The 6,307-nt window shown below is 29.6% G+C and overlaps 1 long non-coding RNA gene across 2 annotated transcripts; it reads right to left on the bottom strand.

Moving 5' to 3' along the window:
- Positions 1-355: 355 nt before the first annotated feature.
- Positions 356-1,780, bottom strand: LOC145116883 (uncharacterized). Of its 2 annotated transcripts, XR_013712353.1 has the most exons (4): positions 1,647-1,780; positions 1,338-1,422; positions 672-882; positions 356-568 (listed from the first exon to the last, which is right to left on the bottom strand). It is a non-coding gene; the product is annotated as an uncharacterized LOC145116883 (long non-coding RNA). The 2 variants fall into 2 exon arrangements; XR_013712352.1 differs by having other exon boundaries at positions 1,338-1,780.
- Between the last annotated feature and the right edge of the window lie 4,527 nt (positions 1,781-6,307).

Below are 6,307 nucleotides of genomic sequence, written 5' to 3'. Positions count from 1 at the left end.
ATATTGTGAATACTCTTTAGACTGTACATATATATTTCTAAGTGGATTCATATATATCTTTTGGAAGCAAGGCCGGCCCAAAGATTTCGAAGGCCCTGTACAATTTATTAAAAAATAGGCCCTAAAATTTTAAAGATCAAAAAATTGTATGTTAATTTCATTTAACTTGTTTAACACATATTTATTCATATTTGATGCAAATATCCAACAGCTCATATTGTGTTTTTTTAAAGTCATGTGATACAGAATAAGCAAACACATACTTTTTCTCTCTTCTTCATTCAATAAAAGAGTTGTTGACACCGCCAATATTTTGATCATTTAATTTCTTGTGAAAAAGCTTAAGCAGATGAAATTACTCATTAATTCCAAGACGTTATAATTTTTAATTGCAATATACATAAGTCATTCAAAATAATACACACAAAAACAAAATAATAAAATAAAAAACTTGGTTCTATTTAACACCAATAAGAATATGAAATTACAACTATGATAATAAAATTAAGAACTTGTTTCTAACACCTTCCAGATACTACAACTCTTCTTTCAAAGACCTTCTAAAAACCTGTAAAAAATTAGAAATTAAATAATACATTAAAAAGATAATGGATTATCTTATCATATATGAATCATAAAGAAAAAAAGATATTATATAAAATTCCTTATACCTTATGTTTTTTCAAAAACCCAAGCCAAATTGGAGCTTTGGGGATATGTTTTGCTTCCGATTTTTGAAAATTTAGAGAGTTGTGACAGATCTTGTAGGATATTGTGGCTTCTGATTCAGTGAAATGCTTCTGATTTTAATGAAGAAAGAAGTAAGATGGAAGAAACTCAAGGCTTCTAATTTTCGGAATCGAGACCACAAGATTTTGTACACTTTTTACAAAAAGAAAAAGAACTATAAGATAATTTGATAACAAAAGTAATACCCAAGTCCCACAAAAGCTGATACAAACAATAAATCATAAATTTGAGAAGAAATGTTACATATATCCAACAATAGAGGCGCAAACAAGAGCTCATTTATCTAAAAGTATATGAACACAATCAGGGTGTTGTTGACTTGCAGCTAGATGTAATGGAGTTGCTCCTTTACCATCTCTTTTATATATATATATATATATATATATATATATATATATATATATATATATATATATATATATATATATATATATATATATATATATATATATATTCACAGATATTGAAAATCCCCTTGAAACCCATTTCAATTTGTAATTAATTTTAAGTCATAAATCACTAGTTCGTTAATTAACATGTAAAAGAAATAAATTTATATTAATTTAAAAAAGAATAGGAAAGTCTACCAAAGTACACAAAATCAGTAGAAGAAGAAGGTGAGAATTAGGAAAATCACCCAATTTCCATAAGATCATGAACCGTACGCCACATCTGTTAAAAAAAATGGAGTATAAATCAACGAAACATAAACAAAGCCTACCCAAACACACTTTTTTATGACGATTCATTGTATGAAATAATTAAACATTGAACAAATCGATCAAGAAAAGAAAAATGAAGTAAGAACATGAAGAATTCTTGAATTACCCACCACGATCCGACAACAAAAACATCATAACCCAAATCTAATTTTAAACAAAAAATAGAATCGTTACTTAATTGCTTCTGTCAAGGATTGTAGACCCTTCAATAGTAGCCATGATTAATTTTGCTCCATATGTTCAAGAATCGAAGTGTTTTCCCTCTCGAATTTTTTATTCCCACTTATGCGCGTTGGCATATTTTTCCGCGATAGGTAAGTAGTAACATTAACTTGACCTAATATTAGCCTAATAAGATACGATCATAGGGAAAAAAAAATGGGCCCTTATGTTTTGGTGGGCCCTGTTCTTAAGCACTTCTGGAACTCCGGTAGGGCCGGCCTGTATGGAAGACAAAAAGAGAAATGGTTTAAATTATTAAGTATTAACGACATTAAATATTATTTATATTATGTTAGCTAAATTTAATTGTTGTGTTATAATTATCAATTTCGTCATTTATGTAATTTAGTGTAGGTTACTTTATTGATAATGGGTGTAATTTGTATATAATTTTATTTTGTTTAGCTTATTATTTTATTAATAACTATAATAACGTTTCTATGTTTGTTATGACCTATAATTGTGCATATAATTTCGTTAATAATTTCATGTATGTTGTTGTATTAACGTTTTCAAATATTGATCAATAGCGACCAAATACTTTGACCTAGTATCCATCCACCACATCGAAATCACGATGAAGGGTTGTCGAATGTTCCCTCATACACTCTTTCTTTGACCTAGTATCCATTCTACAATAATTCACGCCATTATCAAATCATCAAGGTGATTCACTGGAACTGTTGTATCAAAGAAAAAATTCAAGTGATCCATTTTTAGTTACTTATTATTGATGCATAAGTTTCAAAAATTGTATAGATTGATAATTTGTAACTTTGTATGTCTTCCATACTTTATAGTATATTGCCAATTATTGTAGTACATTAACCATGAAAATTACCACATATATAATTAAATTCAACAATTGCATTCATTGATAATTTATAACTTTGTATGTCTTCCATACTTTGCAGTACATTGCCAATTATTGTCGTACATTAACCTTGCAAATTACCACATATATAATTACATTGCATGTCATAACATCGCTTTTACATTACCATTTGGTAACAAGCGTTTGACCATATGTTTGACCATACCATTTCTACAAAAGTTCATTGCAAATAGTATATATAATATAAGCTCAGAATCACCTTATTTTCAAAAAACATGCAGAACGTAAGATTAGAACTTGTGTCATGCCCGTTTTCAAAGAAACGCATTACCAAGCGCGATAAATGTTAACTTGTATTAAAATTCAAATACTAATTATTTAACTATCGATTCTACTAAATAAAAATCATAGAATCTAAAAAAAGATACATTTGACACATTGAGATGTATCTTTTCTAAGCATAATATCATTTCTACTAAATAAAATAAGACAATAATCATTCTACCATACATATTCTACATACAAAACTCATGGAATCAAAACAAAATATACATTTCACACATTGATATGTTTTACAACAGTTCAAAATTAAACATAAACATACATTACAAGTACTAAACGATTACTAATATATTGTCTCATGATTTACATAGTAATAACAGATTTATTTTGATACACTTAGATCATGTGTGACAAACTAGATTATGATTTACAAGCTTAAACAATTACAAATATATTGTCTTATGATTTACAAACAATAACATTCAATGTGACCAATATCAAACTTAAAGATTAATTGTTTTTGCCCATTTTTGCTCTAAATAATAGCTATATGAATATTTTGCAACATGTCTAATAAAAATCATTTGGATACACATTTGTTATATGGTGTGGCTATTCGAAATCAATACGGTTACTTTGAAATAACATGTGATTATACACATAAAACATTACAAATATATTGTCTCTTGATTTACAAATAATAACACGCAATATAACTAATATCAAACTTAATGATTAACATTTTTTCATCACTTTTGCTCTAAATAATAGCTACATGAAATAACAAGTGATTTGGTGTGGCTATTCGGAATCCATACAACCACTTTGAAATAACAAGTGAAAATACACATAAACGGTAGGGAAGCTATAGCACACGTTCAACTTCAGTCACACTTATAGTTATGAGACCATATGTACCAAATTTTTTGCTACACCAAAATCATGTGAGTCAAACTCCGGTTTATGAGTTAGCGACATACACATTTACTTCATGTGATGATTTATGTCATTTGGACACTTTTTTGTCACTTTTTTTTCCTCCAGTATATTTGTCACTTTTTTTTATATTTAGAGTAACTAATGCGTCGAACTCAATCTTCTATAGTCACGCCTCCTAATTAATAATTGGCTAAACATTCCGCCAAAATATTTCAGTTCACTTCAACTACTTAATTATTAGAAGGTATGGCAATACAGTTTCGAATAGTCACATGATGGAGACCTTCATCTACTTAAAATATCGTATGAGTGACTGTTCGTTTCCGGCGTCGAGTGACCAAAGCCATAAAATGTAGTAGTGTAGTTAAATCGACTGTTAGGCACAAAAATAAGCATCCAAAAAGTGTTATCATCTTCTAAGTTGGTTAACGTATTTGGAAAATACTCTTTAACATGATCCCAAGGATATAAGATTCGTAAAAATCCGATTACAAAGGAAAAAGTTATGTATTTTATAAAAATAAAAATCAACAACCTAATTAAAGTTAATTACATCAAAACGATACTTATAGATTGGTTGAGTTTTGACTAAAAGTGAAAAAATGAGATTTGCAGTACTCCTTGAGATATAAATTTTAGGACAAAGAATGCCGAAAATGGGGTCCGTATGAGAGAGATATGATTTTTGTAAAATCATTTATTTTTATTCCTGTTAGGCACAAAAATGAAAGTCAAAAGGAGCTAAAACAACCTAAAATAGAGTTGTAGTACTCCTTGAGATCATTACATAGATATAAAGAGGGCTTAGATCGGAGCTAGCACGAAAAAGTTATGATTTTAACAAAATCCTTCCGTGCACGCCTATGTGTGGCACGCACCTGACACCGAATTCAAGTAGATTACGAGATATGTGGCCAAGAGGGGATGTGACATGTGTACATCTCTAGATAGAGTAACGATGATCATGCGCGACGTGCACATATATTTGTGTCGCGCGCATCCTAAATCCACGCCTATAAATAGAAGGCAGTGTCGCTTCATTCTGCACATCATTCTAAGCACATTTCTCTCTCTCTCTCTCTCTCTCTATCTATCTCTCTCTCTCAGCTGCTGCATCCATGGAGCGGTCCCCAGAGACCCGACCCCGATTCAACCCTACACCAACGATCTCACACGACGGATGAGTTCACGGCCCCATTTTAACTATTTTAAAGGTTTTACTCGGCTGGGGGGGGGGATACATGCTTTAGTGAGCTAATAATATTCATCACTCGATATATTTTATATTTATATTCATAAATATCAATAGTTATATAAAATATATTTATATTCATAAAATATATTTATATTCATAAATGTCAATAGTTATATAAAACATGAAACCATATGGTAATGTAGCCATAGATACTATACTGAGTTGTAAGCTACGATATTATGCCTAAGAGTTAGATGTCGAATAGTCTAGGAAGAGATATTGCCAAGATGTTATAATGGTCAAGTTCCTAGGATAACTTAATACCTAGAAGTAATGCTAGTCAACTATAGGGATCTGCACCGTACCTTATTGTTACTCTGCCTAAATATCGTTTTTCAAATTAACCATAATTAAGGTATATATGTATGGCAAAATAATATATATATATATATATATATATATATATATATATATATATATATATACACACACACAAAAGATAATTATGAGATCTAAAAATTGTAATTATCAAATATAAAATAAAAGATTTATATTGTGATAGTTATAGGAAATCACTCGATAAGAAAGATAAAAGATAAAATACCTAAGGTTAATACATTAGTGAGCTAATAATATTTATCCAATAGCCTTGATTAAATTCGGCTACCCCGAACTCATAATCGTTAATATTGCGATAGTCAGAAAGATATATACATATATATACAAGGATTGACACCCCCACCTGCGATTGCTAGCTACAATCCTGATAGGATAACTTTATATATATAAGATTTTATTATTCGACGTCCGATAAAGCGTCGTGATGGGGAAATTATTAGTCAAACAATGTCGATTATGAGGGCTCATGGTAATACATTACAACCACCTTAGAGATCTGACTACCGAGAGGGATGCCTTCAAGTAGTAAATAAATTACATTAAGATTTATAAAATATCTTAAAATATAAAGATAGTAAGATAGGATCGATAAATATCCTATAAAGATAATAAGATAAGACCAATAAATATCCTATAAGATAGTAAGATATGATCGATAAATATCCTATAAGATAGTAAGATAGGATTGGTAAAATATCTTATAAAGATAGAAAGGATTTTCTAAAAAGAAAAATTATTCTTAAAATACAAACAAATAAAACATAAAACTATAAAAACATGTGAACTCACCAACATTATATTGACGTTTTCAAAATACATGTATTCTTAGAGAGATGGGTGTGGAAGAGAGTCGTGCAGAGGAAGATTGTCATCAAGGAAGCTTGCTGGAGTTTAGTTCTGTCTGTTTGTCATTTCTAGCTATGTTCAGAAATATGTGCTTGATCTATCAAAGAATGTAGTCCC

Source organism: Lactuca virosa, chromosome 5 (assembly GCF_052849685.1).
Source record: "Lactuca virosa cultivar CGN04683 chromosome 5, Lactuca_virosa_CGN04683_v6, whole genome shotgun sequence".
NCBI classification, from domain to species: domain Eukaryota; kingdom Viridiplantae; phylum Streptophyta; class Magnoliopsida; order Asterales; family Asteraceae; genus Lactuca; species Lactuca virosa.
The sequence above is the reverse complement of the archived record's forward strand: the minus strand, read 5'-3'. Positions and strand labels throughout refer to the sequence as shown.